At 40.7% G+C, this 22,822-nt stretch overlaps 1 protein-coding gene across 2 annotated transcripts in view; it reads left to right on the top strand.

The window, feature by feature from the left end:
- Nucleotides 1-22,822, top strand: part of astn2 (astrotactin 2) — a 491,396-nt gene that overhangs the window by 19,032 nt on the left and 449,542 nt on the right. Inside the window, exon 1 of one of the 2 annotated variants that reach the window (XM_030065132.1) lies at nt 954-975. The exons of the other annotated variant lie outside the window; for it this stretch is intronic. The gene's annotated coding sequence lies outside the window, so the exon portion shown is untranslated. Of the gene's footprint in view, nt 1-953; nt 976-22,822 lie in introns of those variants that run through there. 2 annotated transcript variants of the gene reach the window in all.

Raw genomic sequence — 22,822 nt, 5'->3', positions numbered from 1 at the left:
TCTAGTAAAATTAACAATCAGTAATTTTACCTGAAAATATCTACTGTAATGTGTCAGTGAACTCAGATGTCCTGGGGTCATTTTAATCCCCTCTGATTGACACGGCGGTTCACGGTTTATGCATTTGGCGAGCTAGAGCGGTGTCAACCTTCACATTTTTCACATTAAGCTATAATCATCCACTCAGGTAATTTAGGCTGTTGCAGCAGAGGAGGTGTTAGTAAAGAAAAGGCAAATAGAGGAACACGAGTAGAAAATAAAAGGTAATGCATTTCAGCGCCCTGTGGTGCCAGGAAAATGAGAAAAAAAAAAAAGAAAAAAAAAAAAAACTTTCAGAGTCTAGAACTTTAAGAAATGCCTACATAATGCTTCTGTTAGCAGTGATTCATCATGTTTTATATATTTGGGCCCAAAATCTGATTCACATCTCAGCTTAGAGCAGTATTGTGAATCTTATGGCCAGGTCAGCAGAACGTACTGTATAATACAGCACAGAAGTTTTGTGTGTCTGAGTATTATGGACCGAAAATGATGAATAATTAAATAATGGTACTTGCTAGGACTAATTCCTAAAGACGGGTGCTTTTTTTGTAAAGTAGTTATTTAAATTTAAAAATAACAAACCCTGACACCTAAATAACATGATAATCTTGCTGATCACAGTCATTATATTGTATATTGTAGTCATCCCTTCTCCCCACTGTTGTTGTTGTCATGCACACTTATTGATACCGTTCCTCCATACCTTTCCATCTGTCTTGCAGCACCTCATTTCTTCTCCAGTTTGTTCAACTCATCTGCTGTGACCGCTACGTGACGAGGAGTTTAATTTGCAGCCGTATCAACAGTAGCCTACCGTTTGCCTTGTTTCCATTTCCTTGGTGGTGTTTTAGTCACTGTAGACGTTGTCAGTTTAGCTGCATTTTTCTGCTGCATCAGCCGTCAAACTACCAGCTCATCATCTATCACCTACAGGTGCTTCTGCTTCTGTTAATTTGAAATTTTATGTGTAATTTATTTTATCAGGATATGGCATTTTGATTGTCTTTTAATTTTATTTATTAATTAATTAATTAATTTGTATTAATTACATGCGTATATAGTAGACCTAATGTAAATGTATGCCCACTTCCATCGACATTGTTAGCACAAATCAGAGATAAGGCGACAATGTACCAGCTTGGTAAAATATACCCACTGGTCTTAGATATGACTGAAATGAATGAGGGGGGGGAAAAAGTCAAATCTGCAAGCCTTATGTCATGGCTGAAAGCGGTCGCCCAAAAGAGCGATGCCAGCACGGCACCAGCTAACAGCACACCTGTTGTGAGCGAGGAGGAGTCGATACCCACCAATACCAGCGCTGCTGCCAAGGCCGAGGCAGACAGCTCCCCCAGTGCCAGCAAGTGTCGGAAAATGGCTACAAAACGATATGATATCCAAATTATCCCAGTTTGGGAGGGCGAGCAGAGCAAAGCTTATATTGTTTGTCACCAAAACTTTCAAATCTGAGTACATAAAACACATTTCTGTGGAGAAAATGAAGCAATGGCTGGTGACTGCGAATGGTCATGATGTGGTCAGTGCGCTAAATTATTATGAATAGATCACTAAATTGTCGGCTTAGAGGCAACACTGATCTTAAAGATTGATCTGCTGCTGTGAATTTGCTGTAGATGTGGCTTCCAAATAAATTTCTTGCAGTTTTTGCATTGCCCCAAGTCTCTCTTACACTGATTCAAAACTACAGCATCCAATTTAGACTTACTTAAGCTAATATATGGTGAATGCAAAGTCGACGAACGCCCAAATTAGCATCAGTACCAGTTGTGATATTTATTTTGATTCCGTGGCACAGTTTATTTGTTTTTGTAGATATTGGATCAGTTTCAGGACAGGAGTATTGAGCCAAAACTTTAATGCAAATTAAAGAAACGATCAGCAGATCAGTAGTGTGTGTGAGAGAGTTTGTGATTTATTTAATTATTTCAGCATTTTGCTTTATTTCGATAGCGACAGTAGAGAGAGACATGAAAGGCAGTGGAGAGAGAGAGAGGGGACGACGTGAAGCAAGGGCTCCAACATGGCTGCTGTGTAAGGGCACAGCCTTGATTTTTTTTTTTTTTTGGATACACACTCCATCAGGCGAATCACAGTAGTGTGTTGAGTTAAGGTCTTACAATTTTATCAAAAGTCAGATTTATTATGAAGTGCACACATTGCACTTACTGCTGAATCATGTATGGATTGTTAATTTGCTTTCTATATTTCAGGACTCTGTCAAATTGTATAACACTGAGCCATAAGCATTTTTCTGAATGACTTTATCCACAGAAAAACAATATTATTCACTCACGAATGCCTGTAGGCATGTGCTATCCAGTCATCAAGATTTTGACATTGTCTCATAATAAAATTACATAAAGCCTGGCATGCAGGGCCCAAAAATGTGGGTGGTCTGATGTAAAGTAGTGCTTACACAAATGTCCCGTTGAATGCCACTACATAAATAAATAGAGAAATATAACATGAAGTTGTTTGATCAATGTGACACTTTACAAACAATAATCAATTGATCATTTTTTTTTGTGAACATCCCTAGTTGACAGTAGTTGGTCTATAAGTGAAGGAACTTGCTTGCAGTATTTTCCACAGCTGCAAACACAGCACTCAACCTTGGGATTATGTGTGTCACAGTAAACTCTTTTGTTCTGTGCTCTTTATTATTTGGTACTTGTCTCCACTCCTTTGTCTTATTGGATACTATCCAAGCCAGATGATTTAACATTAATAAACTCTGCAGTACCCCAGTGATGGATCCATTCCTTAGGAATTTCACTATTACATCCACTGATCTAATGGGATTTTCCAGACTGACTATTATGATGAAGCAGTCAAATGATTGTCAGGATGTTGCCACCCATTTGTCATATTAAATGCATTTATATGTCATTATTGCAGTCTGGTAATGGATGTTAGCTACTTGCAGAGGGCTTTCTTCTCCTTAGCCTATGAAGCCTAATTGAAGCTAAGCCGAAAAAAAAAGAAAAACTGTTCTCCAGTCCGAACTGCAGCTTGAGTGCTGTGTTGTCTGGTGTCTTGATAAAAACGTTTGCTTTCTTTGACTACTTAATGCTTTTTGTCAGTGGATTTGAACAGGCATCTTGGTTTCCAACCTATTGATCCACTGACTGTTAAAGGTTACATGGCTTAAGGAAGTCAACATCTAATACACAGGATCAAAACATTTGAAAAAAAAGACATATTTTTAGGGCATTGATTTTTTTTTTTTTTTTTTTAACAGCTACAGGGATGACTTCAGGAGGGGAAAATGAGACTGCTTTTTTTTTTGTTTGTTTCCTTGAAGTCCTTATCATTTATAGTGAAGTGACAGCGTGATGCCAAACATTTTCTTAAGAAGTGTAATGATAAGTTGCTTAGAGAATCACAGCGACGAATTTGAAGAATTCTTTAAAGGTCAGCTGGAATAATAGCAAGACATCAGCTATTATGGATATGAACGTTAACGGGACAAGAAAAGGTCACAGACTTTCTAATGTAAACAATTCCATCCTCCTTCATGAATAAAATAAAGCATGCTACGATTGTCTTCTCATCAAAGCTCTGTGGTATACTCCAATACCTGAAATGCTAAATTGCATTTCAAGGCTGAAAGGATGGCTTTTAATCCCCATACACTGCACACTTTAGCATCCACAGATGACGAATTTTAATTGGATAGTACGCAACCATGCTATTCTGAATGGCTGGTGCCTCGTTACGTTCCAGGTATGGTACTCCGCCATTTTTATTGGCAGAAGCCATTTGATTAGTGGCAGGGCCATATCTATGCTGAGGTCAGACAGTTTCCTAATAATGGGCTCTGTGGTTTTACAGACTCTTCCCATGAGGATTCGATAGGCTGCTGTAATGAAGCTGTCACTGAGGCAGAGTCACTCATTACAAGCCACCAGTAGATGCCCATATTTGCTCCAGATATGGAGTGCAGAGACGATGTCACTGTCATGACATATAACCTTGGATCGCAATTTTTCTGGCTGGCAAACGATTAACCCTTTCATGTGAAATGACTTTGTGAAGATTGATTCGAATGATCTTGGATGCATGCTAAGGTAAGTGACAGGTTGTAAAAGCGCAAATTCAAGTAGTTTAATCAGCTCGCACAGTACAGGGCTGCTCAGTTCATAATACGTCGCTGTCAGATCCTTTAGAGAACTCAGAATATCGGGGGTGTTTCCCTCCACTGTCTTTTGAGGACTGATAGATGAATGCATAAGCATGGGCACTCATCAGTCTGTTTTAAACCACAGGTTTATTTATGTCTGTTTTTGATTTGTTGTGCTAATCCGTCTGCTGTGATGACTTGGCTGTCATTTGAAAATAGACAACCAATCTATCAGTTACATTGGCCAGCGACAAGAGGTTCTCTGCTAGAGTAATTATTTAATGTCCAATCGAGTGGTTGCTTTCCTGTATTTGGGGGAAAAAATGGAGGCATGTATTTCCCACCAACTGTAGCAAAGGTGTTTTTCATCCTTAATGGTGCTCGGTGGAAGTCAGATGATTGTATGCAAAGAACCGATCTTTTTCTTTTTTTTTTTTTTTCTCCCCCATAATTGCCCACCTGGCACCCATTACACCTCTGGCTGGCCTGGAAGATGCTTCCCTCTCTCTGCGATCTCTCCTAAGATTTCTTCCACTTTCCCCTTTTTGACTTCTGTGTTTTTTTTTTTGTTGTTGTTTTTTTTTTTTTGTGGAGGAGTTTTTCTTCTTTTTTCTGTCTTGCCTGCTGTGGCTGTTCAGGTCAGTGGTTTTGTCATCGTTGTTCTCTATAAATCGTGAGACTGAAACAGTGGTTAAGGGCTCTCAATATACTTGAACTTGATTTTCAAGGAAAATCCAACTTAAAACACTTGAACAGTTTTGGCGTGGATGCCCCACCGCTGTTTCCCTGGTGGCTTGGTCCATGCCGGGGCAAGTAGTGGGCGAAAGGGGTTTGCACATTTTGGCTCGAGGGTGGTGCTAGAGGAAAGGTCATGAGGTCACCAAAATGTATAAGGTTCATCCTCTGGATAGCATGGATATGCTTTCCAAATTTCATGGAAATGTACCCAATTGATATCGAGACAATACATTTTAGTGTTGCTAGATGCAAATAAAGAAAAACCCCTTGGGAGTATGAATGCACTCAACCACATGTCATGTCAGTTCAATAAATTATCTATTGAGAGATCCTGTGCAAATTTTACATTTCGGCCTGAGGGAGGCACTAATAGGCAAGTCACAAGGTCAACAAAACTGAGAGGCATCATCTCTTGAGTAGCATGACTGCGCTTACCAATTCATGGTAATCTGCCCAGTAAATTTTGAGATAGTGTGTACAGTTATTATTTGAATTTCACCTCACTTGCACCTGCATCTGAAGGTGTGCAGATATTGTGTACAAGAAAAAAAATTCTGGTGGTGAAGTTACAGGGAAGGGTCATGAGGTGACCAAAATTGACAGTGTTCATCCTCTGAGGAGCGTGAATATGCCCATCAAATTTCACTGCAATTGGCACAGTATATTTCGAGATATGTTGCCTTGGAGTGTTGAACAGGCAGATGATGGACTGACCCGAGACAGCTGTCCTTAGGCTCTGCCTGCCAGCCGGGCAAACATTTCAGTGATCCTAAACAGAAACATTTTCCATCAGGTTTTTATGTCAGTCCTTCAAAAGAAAAAAGCAAGGCCTTCTCTGTAGACTAACCCATTTGCATCAGTGTTAAACAGAAATCCAGCATAGAACATGAAGAGCACAGAGCATTGTGTTTACCAACAGAAAAATGGAATTACAACCAAAGCAACACCATAGAACCAAAAATGCAATGAAGAGAACCACTCTCTGTTTCCAAACAGTGTTAATGTGTTTTTGGCTGGATTTTTCCTCTTAAGGGGCATTCACTCACTTATTGTAAGTGTTTTTATATTTGATTTCAGCAGCTGTTGAAAGTATAGTTTCTGCATTTTATCCACCCTATTCACCCTATTACATTATGTTTGTATCAAGTTACTGCCATTTCAGCTGGAATACAGTCAGTAATGTACTTTCAGTAAGTGTTTTCAGACTTTTTTTATGTGTTTGGGCAAAGTCACAGAAGATGAGCTTCATACACTCATCACTAACAGGGTTTTTTGGTGTAGTTGTATAGATCACTCGAGAAAATGTGGTTTTATTCTACAGTCGTGGTTCTTTTGAAAGAAAGAAAAACTGGTATGTGATTCCTTTATTTAATACTGTAGTGGTTTACAAGCTCGTATTGACATGAGCAGCGCTTGTCCCTGCATTGCCGATTGCAAATTTTAAATGCACCGATTCTTGTTTCGTGCTCATAATCTAAGATCTGGATGTATTCATGTAAAGGGAGGCAAGCGGTACATGACATCGATGTGGGGGTGTCCCTGTTGCTCAGCCAGTAGAGCGGGTACCATTAAGGCTATGTCCTTGTCCTTGTCACACTGGGCCAGGTATGTTTCTGGCTGGAGCCCTCTGCTGCGTGAACCCCCCCCACCCCCTTCCACCTCTCTCTCTCACAGCACTGTCCTGTCTCTCCACTCTGCGTATCTAATAAAGCAGAGATGCCAACCTCCCCACATGCCTAGCACAAGCCAAAATAGAAAGGTTAATGTGTTACTCTGCTGATGTGGGTAATATGGATTATTCCCTGGAATTCACATTGAATTAACTTGGCAAGATTTGTGTAAGTGTATCCTGGTATTGATCTCCAAATGTTAATAAAAAGTATAAAATTGATGAAGTACTTCATGGTTAGGATTTAGAGAATTGAGACTATATATTCCTGTTATGTCTCATTTCCTACTCATATTTTAAAGGGAAACTCAGTGCCTCTTTCCTTTATTTGTTTACAGTGGTCTTCATGTACTTACTTTGTCTTCTTTTTTTTCCCTATGTGTCCAAATACATGCTGTAATCCACTTCTCAGTTCCACATCACAAATGCTGTAAGACCACTACTAGTATGGAGTCCCTGTGGGCGACACTCTCCCACTATCAGCTCTAGACACATGGCTTTCAATGGGAATTTTTGGAGTTACAAAGGTCCTGCAGGTGGTCCCACATCTTCAAGATTAGAGCCTTCCCAAACACATCAATTTTCATCCTGCTATGAAGTCCTGCCTCGCAAGTTCAACTCTTCAAACACAGTACTTGACAGATCTGATGAGAAAAAAGTGGACTATTTTTCAGGTAGTAGTGGTGGAAGTGTGGACCCTCTCATCTCGGATGTTAACACCGCAAGTGGCACGCCAAAGGCAACTGATTGCTGTTTTTACTGCTGTTTTATTTTAGAACTAGAACATCTCAGCGTTCAAAACGTCTCCGTGACTTTTGTCAGACCCACTCTCTGCACAAACCGGCGCCGAATGTTCAGATCCCGCAAGGAAATCATTTATAAATATCCCCGTAAATTGACAGCTTGTTGGCCTTCCCTCAGATTCCCCAAACCCATTGCTTTTCAAGTCTCAAATAACTTGTGTTGGATTCAGCTATTCTCTGTCTTATCACAGTCGTGGCAGCGATACGTCTCCCCATCATCTCATCGCTATCTGCAGGTAAAATGTTGACTTAAAGGCCTCGTCCCCGCAGGACAAGGACGTGTTTGGGTTATGTAGTGCGGCCTGCCTCCTTTTGGTGCCCATGTTAATGGACTGGAGTCTATTCTCCATGTACCATGTACACATTGCTCCGGAGTGCCCGAGGAAAATACACTGCAGGTGGTAATTTTTGCATCATGTCATCAGAAAAGCTCAGAGATTTGATGATATTTGACGATCATCCTGTTATCTTTCTTTGTGTTAATGCATGAGCAGAAATGTAACCTTTAAATGTCAGATAGGTACTATGGAATGACAAACAGCCTATTTGCTTTTTGTTTGCTATTTAATTATCACTAAGATAAATGACATCAAATGAGCAGTAATTAGTTTGGATAGATGGATGGATAGATAGATATATAGATAGATAGCTGGATGGATGGACGGACTCCTTCGCTCATTCCCTCCACAGGCACCAACAATATCTGCCTCTGTCCTCCAGGCAGCATTTCTCCTGACATGGCTATAATTAATTTGTCCTCAAAAGGCATGCTTGGGCAGCTAATGTTACTTCCTGGTAATGAGAAAGTGGGCGAAAGCCAGTATAAGCATTGCACAATCAATGTGATGAATGGACTGGTTCTTACATGGTGAACACCCTACTCATTTGCATGAGGTTAACTGAATTTCAATATTCGTCCCACCCCTTTCCCTGAATCATGTGCTCGGCTCACACCACGAGCTATCCCAGCATGCACCGTGCAGTGAATTGCTCACAGAAAATGAATGGAAACGGAATTTCTCACATGGTGGATCGCATTTGGTGTGGCTTGCCCGCCAGGCAAAATGCTAGCTACATGACTGATGAGCCATGGTTTGCACCAGAGTGTGTGTGTGTGTGTGTGTGTGTGTGTGACTGTAAGAGAGAGAACGAGGGAGCAGATGAATTGTGGAATTACTTTTGGAACAAGGTAAAGCCTTGCAAGTGAAAAAAAGAAATCATTACTGTAGATCTTTTTTTCTCATTCAAATCTTTTTCAACAGTCTTTCAAAGAAATATTTTTTTTCATACAGATCTTTCATTCCAATCTTCGATGTGGGTGGGGTCAGGAGAGTGGAGCATGGAGAGGGTGCAGTATGAAAGGTGAATGACAAGTTTTCCACTGATGAAGATGGCTGAATATATTCATGCACCATGACAGAAAACCGAAAATACTGACTGCATACTTCGCCAGCATAATTTTATTCATCAATTGATGATGGCTTGTAAAATAACTTACAGAAGTAGTTATGACCTCATATAGTTATTCATTTATTTTTCTTGATAGCCACTAACAGTAATGTTACCTAAACCTTAATTATTACAATCAGGGTTTCAGACCAGGTTGCCTTTTAATATTTATATACTGGTGTGTTCTATGACTTAAAATTATGTTAACATTTTTAGTGTAAGCCACATCAAGGATAACAAACCAATATAGATATTTATATGAAAACGGAAACAGACGGTCATGGATTTGACATTAAACAGCTACTGTATTTGCTGAGTTAATAGGCTGAACATACAAGTAAGGCTGAATGATATGGTTAACAAATAATATGAATCATTTTACAGGTATTCCAATTATGATTTATGATTTTAGTAGGAATTTTATTTTTTGTGTCATAATTTTAGTTTTCACAGAGGAACCTGCTGGATGATAATGATTTTTGCTGGGATCTGCACCAAACAAACATGTTTTCTTCTATGTGGAAAATACAATTTGCAGACCAGGGCATCTCTTCAGCACCATAATACTTAATAAATGAAACTGTTTGGTCACAACTTTTACCTTTGTCAGAAAATTGCCGCTCCTGCAATATAGCATTTGGCCATATCGCGATTTCAGCAGTATTTCAATTAATTGTCCAGCTCCTGCATACAAATAATTGATGCAAAATGTATATTTATTGTGGAGTATTTGTTGTCTTCAGCATTAACAATTGGCAGTGGACAATTTTATTTTTTCAGTGTACTGGTTTGTTATTTACTGCACATAGACATGCACACACCCACACACAAAATAGGTCATTTCTGTGATGTTAGTGGTGTTTCTTCTTTTTTTTTAAAGCACATTTAGGGTGGATTAGAGCACCTGAGTGGATCTTTATCAGCCTCCATGTCTATTTTTATTATACACATGTATTTTTACTGTTGTGTGCACTTTGCCTGTGGGCACAGACTGAAGTGTAGCTGATTCTTAGCCTCTTGTCTGCGTAAATATGAAACGGCTATTGGTTCCGTGCTGAGCAGCTACCGGGGATTGCCAAGCTGCTACGTCTACATCGGTAATGTCAAGTTCTGCGTGAGTAACAGATATTTCCTTTCACACTAAACTTGGCTCAGGGGCTGCTGCATAATTAAATGGTCTGGAGTGGTGACCTCATCCCAGTTGTAAGAAGGAGCCTCTTTTGTGTTGGAGTTTTTGTGATTTTAAAATGCCATATTGTCAGAGAGAAATCATAAATATCTCTGTAAATATCATAATATCTCTGCAGTCACTTTTAATACAACCTAGGTTTTATTTCTTTCAGTCTGAATTATTTGGTACATGTAAGGGCAGGCTAGGAACCTTTGTTATTAATATTATTTTTGGAGGTAGAATACAAGATGTTTTATGAATACAAATTTACGATCATTTTTGAAATCTTTGTTGGAAAAAAAATTACATGAAATTGTCGTTTTTTTTCTTGTAAAATACTATTTGCAATGCCAAGCCTTCAAGTTATTAAAGTTGCACATTTGCTGTTGCACCTGGAGTTGCAGGAGTCATAGTCATCACTTCATTTTGGTGAAATTGAAGTGAAAAAAAGGTGAGAAATATGGCCACGCAGTAATGTGATGTGCTAATATCCAAACTTTTTTGGTGCATTATTTGAGATTGGAGATGTTTGACTTGGGAGAGAATTGTTTGGAGCAAAACCTTATCCTGTTCTCTAAGCCCAAATTAGTGTATCATCTTCCTCAGGCTGAGCTCCATCCCAGTCATTTCCTATGTGTTCGCTCTTTAGAGCCTGTATATTCCCCCTGAGAGGTAGCACCAAGTCTCCTATCTGACTGATCTATATTCTCCTCATTATCCAGGTGCTGCTAGGTGCCATACGTTCAGATTAAACAAGTGTCTTTGTGCAGAATTAGTCCCATCAAATGGGTGCTATCCTCTCGTCCTCATGCCGAGGTGGTGTCGGAAAGTTATTTGCTTGCACCTAAAACAGAAGAATTAACCGACTGTGTGGTTCAGTGCCTTTGGGGCCCAGTCCATGTGATTTAAACCAGCAGTTCCGCTATGAGCTTATTGTCCAGACTGTGAGCTCTGACTCATTGGCTGAAGTGTAAAATCCTCTTTGTGCACCGAGTTGGAGAGTAGGTAGACTTTCTTTGCATTGTTGTCAGTTCCTATCACCAACTCTTTCATCAAAAGACATCTCTCTGACACTCTCTCATTCTTCTCACATACCAGCAGTGCTGTACATGGCATCACATGGTTTGGATTTCTTTCTTATAAAATACATCTATTGTGTAGATGTCTGTGGGAGACAACAGCACCGCAGGAATTTTCATGGGCAAGTTTGATACATGGTTATCGCTGATGTTTGCAGCACTTAATACTAAAAAAATATATTTCTCTTTCTCTATCCCTATTGTAGCTTCCAGTCTCACATGTCATGCCACGAGACTGAAAAGTGTCACACTTGTTGATGTGTGTATTTGACAGTTGTATTTTTGTATGGCCACCTTGCAGGTTCCAATTAAAGGTTGAAAGCCATTTTTCCTGTTTTGAGCATATGCAAAATGAAACTGCCATAGTAGTGTAATAGCTAGTCCTGGTATGTATCTAGCAATGTAACACTTACCTGAAAATGTGCTTGTCCTGTGTAATGGTATTAGGAACACAATGTTCATGTGTTTCAGCAATGGACAGTTTTGCCAATATATCACATTTCAGCTCCAGTAAGCTTCTCTGTCCCCTACCATTTAAACACAGGACTTCTCCAACTCCTCCTAGTAGATGCTATTTCAGCAGAGTACAGGAATTTCAGTCGAGGAATAGGAAATGGAAGCTGCTCACAGTCAGCACTTCTGACTGGACAGCTCTTGTCTCACTAACCCTAACCCTATAATAATGTCCCAGTAATCTTATTGGGAGAAGTAAATGTAGAAATGCGAAAAGAACAATTCATAACCTGCTTGCAGACTGAAAAAGGACATTTAAGTTGTTCCCATTTGGACTTGGCCTAGTTGATGTGTGCACAAAGGATTTTTGGTTATGCCATCGCTTGTGTCAAGTTTATTTAAAACTTTGACTTTTTCATCTTTCCCAATAGGAAACTGGGCCATGGCCATTTTACCTTTTCATGTTTTTGTGCTGATGCATTGCATTTACATACTGTGCATCATTAGGCCATGTTCACATGGTGTTTTTTTTTCTTTTTTCATCAGCTGCCACATTCTTCTTTTTTTTTTTTTTTAAAAAAAAAAAGGAACTCTTATGGGAAGCAGCCATTAAACTCTCTGAAAGTGGACACTTTAACAAGATGCCCAAATAGTTCTGCTGCTGGGACCTTTCTTCTTCTTTTTTTCTTTTTTTCAGTTGAAGCAAGTTCAGCTTTTCAGAAAAACAGTCTTTGATGTCAGTATTTTTTTTTTTTTTTTTAATCAGTTGACCAATTGGATACAGAACTCCATAGTTATGGCTGCAGTGTGTCAAAGTCACTGGCTCATTTTTTGTCAAGCATTCTTAGGAGCACTTTTTCCTCTCAGTTGAAGATGCTAGCAGCTGAGAAAAAATGCTGTGTGAACACAGCCTTAGGGCATCCACACATTAGGGCATTATTATTGATGATTTTAGTGTCAGCGATGATTGGGAGTGTCTTCCCATCTGAAGGCTCAGTCAAGCCAAGAATCTGCCCAAAGAATACTGCAATGTAAGGGGGTTACAGACTCCAGCCAGTCAACTCAGGGCCACCCAGAGGAGCTCTGATTTACGTCAAATATGTTTGGTATTTATCAGCTCGCCTTGGCCGTTGGCTGAACTCCTGCAGGAGCAGCCTTCCACAACAATACCAACACGGAAGAAACAGGATCAGAAAATCAGATTTTATTTCCTAATATAAAACAGTAAAAACTAACTTTTAAAAATGTTACCATAGTCCATATTTAACAGCTTGTAAAAGTCTGGTCTCGGGAGCTGGGAGAAGACAGCTGCATGGAAGGCTGCCTTCCTAGGAGTCATCTTCTCCCAGGACCACAACACACTGAATGCTGATGTGCTCTTCTTTCCTCTAGAGGGCTGGCAAAACTGCAGAACGGGTGTGTGAATGGGCTGTTAATGAAAATACTGAACTGGGCATTAAGTGGACTTCTATTGCAGTTTTTAAATTTAGACTATGGCAACCCTGTTTCAACTGGTGTTTGTTTTTAGCCTGTTGTTTTTGTAAGGCAATAAACCTGGATTTTGACCCTCCATTGCATCCTTGTCAGTGATGTGTGTTGGTGTAGCTGTGGCTCGAGGCTAGAATCTGTTATCTGTATTTCGTGACATTTGATCATACCCGACTATAAGTGTATGGTGTTACAATCTTGTGAACTCATCTGCTGAGTGCACTTCACCAAATAGAGGTGTGAGAATCAGTGACAGTCGTCTTTATATGAGTTCTCCACCTTGGAGCCAATTTCAGATGTCTTGATATAACAAGCCTCAGTTCAGCTTTGTGCAGAACAACTGCACATGATTATTATAAGACTGGATGTAAGATAAGTCCACATTTCCAATATATGGAAATCCTTTTTTACATACCTTTATTAGATATTGAGCTCATTGTTAGTGGTGCTGCTGTACTGGACTGCATTTTATTGAGAGGTGTTTCTACTATTCTTTCCCCCTCATTGTATATAAATAGGGAGGACAAAAAAATAGAAACACCTCTCGATATAATGTAGTCCAGTACAAGAGCTCTGCAAACTACAACCTCTGTAATAAACACAGAATTAAATTCAACACACATTATAAACTTTCTTAAAAGGTAGAATTCATGGCAGAGCTGCTGCATTGAACTGCATTAGATTGTACAAGTGGACCTACTGAAGTGGCCACTGAGTGTACAATGAACATCTGAGAACCCCTCCATGCAGAAGTGTTGAATTACTGGGCATCTGTTAAACTCAGCACATTTTATCAATTTCTTGGCACCCTCCATGCACCATGGTAGTGCTGTCTCCTTTAATAATCCCTTAAAAACATGGCACATTACTGGCAAGATAGATCATGGCTGCTCATTTGTGGAGAGTCCTCAGATTGTTTTGAGCTTAGATACCACTGCAGCTTTTCATATCATATCTGTTATACTTAGTGTTTATTAGAATGCAGACTGTTTTGCATAAAAAACAAACAAACAAAAAAACATATTGGAGCTTGGAATGTACCGTAGGGTTTTGGATGCATAACAGAGGGAACATAAAAATTTATTTTGATGAATCAGTGCCTCCAGTGCAAGGTTAAAGCAAGTCGGTTAGCTAGCAATGTTAGTGATTCTTCTGCAGCTGAATGCAGCTTATGTTATAAACTATGATCTCAGGGTAATACAGGCCTACATACCGTTGGAATGGTTAAACTAACCCACCAGCAGTAGTTATGAAGCCCTCCACTGTGCGAGGCTGGCACTGAGCAGTCTCTTGCTGTATCTCTAAGTACAACAGGGGTCAAGATCCTTTTATCCCCAAAGGGATGTTTTTTTTTTTTTCTTTTCATCTGATTTTTTTTCCTAAAGAGCCCTAACAAAGTTATATTCCTAAATCTAACCAAATCATCATCATGATTAATTATTGTAAACATGATAATAACAACACATAGGAATTGCAATTAGCCCATCAAGACCACTGTACCAGGCACCAAGTCACAGTATGCCGCAGTGACCATAGGCATGGTTTCCTATTACTGCACTAAACTGCTATGCTGGTGATACATTGCATCAGTCACCTAGTGTTCACATCACGCCACACGCTAACACAAAAAGTTTACCTCAGGTGCTGTGTGTCAGTGAGGCATTAAAAATGTTTCTCCGGGCTCCAGTAGCCAGCCAAGGGCCAGGGAAGCATCCCAAACCACATTAACCTGCTGCAGCAGGGACAGCTGAGTTGTCATCCGGGGCCAAGCGGGTGAGGCTGTTTGTGCCTTCTCCCCTGGCTGTGTCATACGACCGAATGAGAGCAGGAGGAGGACGGAGTCATGTTCTGCTGTATGTGCCAGGGCAAGACGGCAATAGCAGACATGTCACCGTGACAGAGAATAACACTAACGAAGAAGCTAGTCAGTTAGGTTGATAGTTAACTGTCTCTCTCTCTCTCTCTCTCTCTCTCTCTCTCTCTCTCTCTCTCTCTGTGTGTGTGTGTGTGTGTTTGTGGCTGTGGTACCATGGCAGTGTATGAAAAAAGTTTGGTAACATTACCCACCCTGCTGAATGTTATCATAACTGGTTGGCAGGCTAATGTTACGCAGTAATTATTGATTTTTCAAGGAAAGGGGAGTGAGAAGACTTGGGACAGTTGGTAAGACAAGGAGGGATGGGATATACAGATGCATAGTGAGGAGTGAGGGGTAGGGGGTCATGTGCTGGGTATTATTTAGTATCATTATGTTTACTGTTTTTCACAGCTGTAAAAATGCATAATTGTCAATAAATCACATATTGTTTGAAATTAATTAGAGTTTTGTTGTCAGTTTCGATGTATGTCAGCCCTCGCAAAGCATATAACATAATTTAATTTGAATGAATTTGAAGACTGAGGGTTGGCTGTTTACTCTAGTCAAGCAATAGGTTGTAGGCTATTAGGATAGGTTTTGAGCAGATATCCTGCCATCAGTAATTATGTTTATTTGACCACAATCCAAGTGTTTATTCGTCTATTTCATATCAGTTTATGCAAAAATGAGTTCAGGGATTCTTATCACCAAACAGACATCCTCCACTACCTGATTCTTTGTGACATGCTGATCGGTTGCTTGGTGATCTATTTTGGCAGGATAACAGCAGGTCAAGGGAGCTGTGCGGCTGATCTGGGCAGCTCTGCTGGATTCTGGACATTCCATCGGAATCCACGTTTCCAGATGAACACAGATGTGGGAACCAGTTAGAGCAGAATTAGAGCAGGTGATGAAATTTTCGGAAATACGGGCAAGAAATACGTGCGCGCGCCGTGAGCTGGGCTAACTTTTCCAGTTTTACGTGGGCCTTGCAGAGTGAGAAAATGAGTCGGGCTGCAAGAGCACAGTGTTTTCTGTTTAAACTTCAAATTCATTTTTATAGCTTAGGATGGCTAGAGATCAGAATCCTGTCTGGGTGAGTCATCAGATGTGGGCATGTAAGTTGCCTTCAGTTGTGCAAGTAGGGAAGGGTCACAGTTTGACTCTAACAGACAAAATGAGAAAATTTTTCGATGTAGTGTGAGAACAAAAAACAGACTCGGCTGAACAGACAGACTCATGGAAGTGGTTGCTCGCAATTATGCTCTTGTTGTCGTGCGGCTGAGGTGACTGAACCCCAAATGCAGACTGAGGCAGGCAGGCGTGGTGAAACAGAGGTTCATTAATACACTGGAAACGTGAGGTAGGCGGCTGGCTGGCTGAAGTGGCTGAAGGTTTCATAGCAGAGCGACCGGTACAGTGATCCGACAGGGACTAGTGGCTGAGGCAGTGTTTAAGAAGGCAGGCGTGCTGACGGGAAGGCGTGCAGAGGAGGGAGGGAGACATGCCCACGCCACACACACACACTGAGACACACTCGGAGGCAGGGAAACACAAGGCCAGACAGGGAGCATAACACCTATTTCATTTATAAGTCCCACATCAATAATGTAAGGAGCATGTGAACAAAATAATGCCAATTTATAACCTACAATTGACCCAGTTATCAAAAATCGAGACTGATCTCATCACATCTGATCATTCTGCTATAATAGGCACAGGCACACATACACACACACACATACACGACGCACACTCATACACATACACACACTCAGATACATCCACCCATCCATCTCGTACCCGCACATCTCCCCATGAGAAGCAGCTTTGAGCAAGATATGAATCAATGTACCGGTCAAGTGAATCCAGGTGAGATAGAAATCCACTTACAGCCCTCTGATCTCAATCAGCAGCGGGGAAACCACATGGAGGTAGTTTTTCCTTGACTTCAAAAACCCGGGGCCCCGGCACAATGGGGGACCACTATCATCGCGAAAGAGGTGGAGTCGATGTCTCTGATGCTATGCACCGCTCTGTGGGAAGTATCGGCGACACTCGGGAAAGAACACATGCGGTTGAATTCAGAGAATTGAGACGCGGTCACATGTGGTCCAAGTTAGATACAGCGATGCTGCATAGAAGCATAGCTGTCTTTCTCATACATATGGCGTGCCATGTCTATCTGTGTAGGTGTTAGAAAACTGATTTTCAGTATGCACAGGCAGCGTATTTTTGGAAAACATGTCAAATATTCAGTTGATGCCATAATATTTATCTGCAAAGTCTATCCACACAATATGGTTATACAGCAGCTTTTATCCGTAGATACTGAACCAATGTCTGACTCAGTGAGGACATCAGCTGCAGAGCACGCCACAATTATTTGTTTTCAAGACACGATCACTAGGGCTGTAAATGAATAGATTTATATTTTTTCTGTGTTTAGTTGTGCTTTGACACACAAGTACACAGGACTTTGGTTTCCCATGTAGTACTACTGTGTAAACTCAAAGGTATGGCTATTGGAAAATCTCACGATGTTTGGTGATGATGTTTGTGTTTGCAAAGGAAACAAAAGGAAGCAATGCACAGCCGGTGTACAGTGTTCCATATTTGCAGCACAAACCCTACAGAAAACATCCCTGCACTGTGCCTTTATAACCTACAGTTGACCCAGAATTATGCCTGATCACTCACTATTGTGCATTTGCACAAGACGTGTAAATGCACCCGTGCTGGAGATCAAGTATAGCACTGTACTCAAATAGGGCTGGTGACTAAAACCAGACATTCCTAATCTGCAGTCTGTGCTTTCTCTTGTGGCTTTTGGCTCTATACAATACCACTCTGTTTTTACTTGTACTCCAGACTCATGTGAATTCAGTCCGTTGTCCGGTGGGCCCTGTTCTTTGCTGTAATCTGAGAGAGACCTGTCTTCTGCAGGTCATAGAGCATAATTAATAGATTGCACGCTGGGTGTTAGAGACAGGGGAGGCCAGCAAAGAACTGAGGCCTCTCTGAGATTTCATGTTATGGGTGAGTGGCACATTGTTGCTAAATTCCTGCAGTCGTTATCCTCATCCTCTCCCTTTGGGCCCTATTTTGGTGCGCACTGGTGCACATCGCAGAGCATGGTTAAATGCCCAGCGCACAGAGGGCATGACAACGTGCATTCAGTACCTTTGTACCACGGCTTATTTGGGGACTGAGATGAAATCGTTATCAGTGGGTGTGTTAGGGACTTGGATTGACATAACCAATCCGTTTTTCTGTTATCCTTCCTTGTGCAACGCGCGACAGTGCTGTGATGTTTTTGTGACGACTGATTGTGCGAGAAAGAGAGAGAGAATGAGTATAATAAAATGCCATACATAAAAATTGATCAACAGTGGTTATTATGCAAAAAAAGCATTCTTTTGACATATTTCAATCGCGATATGAATCACGATTTTAGTTGAAATTACCATTTTTGCATCATAATTTTCATTTTCACTTGATGATTTTTGCTTGAGTCTGTACCAAACAAACATGTTTTATTAAATCTGGAGATGAAAGAAAATGGAGGTTTGTAGGCCAGGGCATCTCTGCAGCTCTACAATACTTCCTTTATCAAAAAAAATTACTGTTCCTGTGATTTGGATATTGCACTTGACCATATTGCAATTTCACAAATATTTCAATTAACTCTTCATCTCTACTGGTTATAATCTAAATTAGGCTATTTTTCCTTTATTGTGTTCAAGAAAGTGCTAGATTAGACTGTGTGAAATTGTAAGAAATGCAATGAAACAGTTCCTCGTCATGTGTGTCTTCCACATTTCCCAGACTACATTTAGTCGTCCTTTAACACAGTGTAGATAACCCATCTCTCTGGTAAGGATACATTTGCATCAGTATAATTTCATTATTCTTTGTGCGCCAGGATGCACAGCAGTTTTGTTTATATGATCATTTAACCACCCCCACGTGTGCGTTAGGATGCATAAACAGTGTACCCAAATAGTTTTTCCACTCATATCAATGAAAAACGGATAAGCATAACACACAAACCGGGGTTTTCTCATTTCAGAGATCTGTAGTCGGACAAGCCTCCGCAGACCAGTGTGACAAAAATAACACATAACCGAGGTGCGCTGTGCCATCGACCTGTTCCAAGCAGGCTGGCACCGTGGCACCAAAATTCCAGTGCACTCCATCGGATTGATAACAACACACCAGCTACCGTGCCTCTCCTCCCACCTCAGCGCACAGCGTGTCACCAAAATACCAAACACACCCAGGCGAGGAGAAACCATCACTGCGCCGCACTTTGTGCAGTGCACCTTTACGAAAATAGGGCCATTTTTCTTTGTCTCATTTTCTTTCTTCCCTCCCTCTCTTTCAGGTATGCTTTGAGTTTGTTTTGTGTATGCATGTTTTGCTTTTTTCCCAGTGTATTGTTGGTAATATGTTGCAAAAGGTGTGATAGACATACGTCTTTTGTGTTGAATTTTTTCAGGTTTTTCAAACATTAATAGCAATAGTTTAAACAGTATCGAATCGCCAGTGGAAAACAGTTAAAAGTTCTCCTAAGCCACCCGTTTTTGAATCTTGCACCATCATCTCTGGTCAGCATTGGTTCACCTCGATACAGCTCCAGGACGAGACTGATGAACCAGTCTGCTGCTCACTTCATCAGCTGATAGTATCTTTGTAAGCCAGGGCATTTAATATGAGGTGCCTACCCAATCCAGTCTGCTGTCAGGCCCTCTGTCTGCGTCAGCAAGGTTGTCTGAGTGCTTCATTAGCATAAAGACATGTACTTTCCTTCCCCTCCGGGAGATGGAGCATACCGGTAAAATATTCCAGCCTATGGAGCTGTCCGTGTGACAGCATGCCAGACCAAACAAATCCTTTGCTACCGCAAAGGATTTATTTGTTTTGGATTTATCTGCAAAAAGGTACGTGATGCATACTCTCTGCGTTAGGGCAGCGCGAATCTGTATACTTTCATACAGCAGTCTGTTAGGCTGCTACTAGTTTCCACAGATAAATCTCCTACAGCCACATATTTAGCTAGCACAAAGTGAGCACAGGAGGCAGACAATAAGAGACTGAATAAGATGCAACTGCAGCAGCGATGCAAATGTAGAGTATAAAGAAGATGTTTAGACTGGGAAGGCTTGATGGTTTGTCCAGGCAAGTCAATAACCTAACATTTACATTTCATCCCCTGATGTTTACTTGTACCTCAGACCAAATCAATGGGCCTGCATTCAAGCATGGAAATCCAGTTTGCCTGTTGTTTAGTATTCGACCAGCCATTAATGACAGGCTGGTGCCAGTCAGCCTCATTAACAGCATAGAAACATTTCATAATTAAGGATTTTTAATAACATACACTGCCACAAATCCATATAAAATCAATAGAGAAAATGAAGAGCTTTGCACCGTTTAGGACTTGGTTGAATTTGCTTGCTTTTTTCACTGGCTGAGTTAATCTTGAAGCACTAAAGGTATATAGACAGTAAGACCCAGTCACAAAGGGATGTGCTTATGCATGACACACAAGTACAATGGGTGATGACTGGTGATGACACTGTCATAAAATGACCATGGCATTTTGTTTTTTTAGGTTTTATGGCATTACTGTCCTTTGGTTCCAAAAAAAAGCTTGCTGACTTAATAGACAAATTCATATCCTTTCACAATACCATTTCTAAAGGAACTGAATACAGCCCACATGATGTCTATTTCCTATCACCTGTAATGAATACAGCAGGTGGTTGGCATGGGACAAGAATAATCCCTCATTCATCGCCTGCAGTGAATATGGGATAAATGTTCTCAAGCCTTCCCCTCCAGTGCAGAAGATCAAGTGAAAATTAACAATATCATAGACTGTCAAGTGCACCCTCTTTTGCTGAGCAGTACTTGTTATATGAACTTTGAATGTGATTTTTATCTGTTTTTGTTTCATTAAACCTGCAGTTCCAAAAATCTGCTTTGTCATCTGCAGTCTGCAGCCAAGTCATGGCTTTTTTTTCCTGATCATCTTTTTCTGTTCACTTTCATCATTATTGCTGCTGTCAGTGGCATCCAGAGCTGGGCGAAAGCTCACACACTACTGAGTGATATTCAAAATGGCCTCATATGCTGATGATAAGCCTCTTAGACTAATAAAGTCTGTGTGAGTGTACCATGCCAAGTTGACTCCTACTCCCCACATATATTTATTTATCCAGAAAAGAAGAAAAAACAAAAGAGGGGAATTAGTAGTTTTAATCCAGTGTCAGTGTTCTTGATTGATTTCACAAAGAAGTAGACAAAGAGTCAGGGATATTAGGGATGGCTGGAAAGCAGCACTATTTAGATTATTTCTTATGGCTTTTATCTATTTTGGTGGTGTTTCAGGATGTTTGCACTGTTTTTGGATGATGAATTTATAGTCATACTGCAAAACCTGCCTGATTGACAGGACACAGGCTACAGTAGGCTACAGGAATTTCCAGAAAGGGACTCAAATGGTATCAAATGAGCTGATGTAGTGTCAGCAATGTCCATGGCTACAGTACAGGCCAGACTTGAAAGAGAGAGAGAAACATGCTTTCAACACATAACCATGCAGAAGTGTCCCTGCCATTATTAAAATCAAATCTAGCCTTTGCACAAGTGCACTTGTCAGGTCTCCCAGAGTCACTGTCTTATGAGTGACAGAACGGTTAACGTATGATCAAGCACATGCCTGGCCACCCCCTTATTGTGTGCAAGTCATGGACCCAGCTAGCCTACACAGCATGTTAGACAGGCCCGGGGAGTGATGCTGTACAGCACACCACTGATTTATCTCCGATGACAGGGGAACCTGCTCAGCATGCCAATGGCGTTACTGTCATTAATCATGTAAGAAATGGCCATGCCCACAGGAAATTAATTAACTCTTAACAATCAGCACAGACTTCTGATTTAGACCAGGATTGTGTACAGGTATGTATTGCCATACCCAGCAGCATATACACCTCCCTTCACAGATGAAATAGGGAAATAATTAGGGAGAGAAAGGCTGGGAGGGAGACCGATGAGAGGGAGAGAGAGAAGCAGTGCAGACTAAGGTAGCCAATGAGGATATGAAGTGTCTCTTGCTGATTTTAATTATTGCAGGAATTTACAGCTTTGAATGACTGTTAGTGCTCTGGCTGAATGGTCTTAACAGCTTAGGGCACGCTCCTAAATGTCTCTTCATGACGAGGGTGAGCGCAGAACACTGGACCACATCAAATGGCACAACTTCACTCCTCAATTAGTGAAGAATAGCTCGACACGCTGGCTTGTAGCCATGACCGCATAATGACAGTAAGCACAGTGGTGTAGATGTGTTTGAGATCTTGAGATTTTTTCACTGATTTAGACGATTGTTTCCTGTCCAAATGTTTACATGCTGGTGGGAGTTGCACGTGTTTCCGCTCACTGAACCACTGAATTGAGCAGAATATTGTAGAGTGGCCATGCATGTAGCCAATCCATCTGAGGTCAGTTCTAGCCCAGTGCCCGAGTCCCCTGTCCCCGGGGCCATGTGTATTTCACCCGCTGGAACTGGGACTGAATCTTGCCAGAGCTCGCTCTCCACTGTTTTTCACTGCCTCTGGCTTCCTGTCAACTTCCTGCTGGAGCAATGAAAAATTGGTAAAAATCCCAAAAGGAGATAGACCACTCACTCCTTGTGATTTAAAAAAAAAAAAAAAAAAAATTGAACTCATCCACCGTTAAATTTCAGTGAGCTCTTGAGTTATTACTTACATTGTGCTCTCCTTTTGACTGTAAAGTCATTATAGATTTGGTAATAGATTTCATTTTGGTGAAAAAAAAAAAAAAATAAACACCTCTTAGTCTGTTGTCATTTCATTTAAAAATCTAAAAAATGTAGTCGTAATGTATTTATTTATTTA

This window comes from Myripristis murdjan, chromosome 12, assembly GCF_902150065.1.
Source record: "Myripristis murdjan chromosome 12, fMyrMur1.1, whole genome shotgun sequence".
Lineage (NCBI taxonomy): Eukaryota > Metazoa > Chordata > Actinopteri > Holocentriformes > Holocentridae > Myripristis > Myripristis murdjan.
The sequence above is the reverse complement of the archived record's forward strand: the minus strand, read 5'-3'. Positions and strand labels throughout refer to the sequence as shown.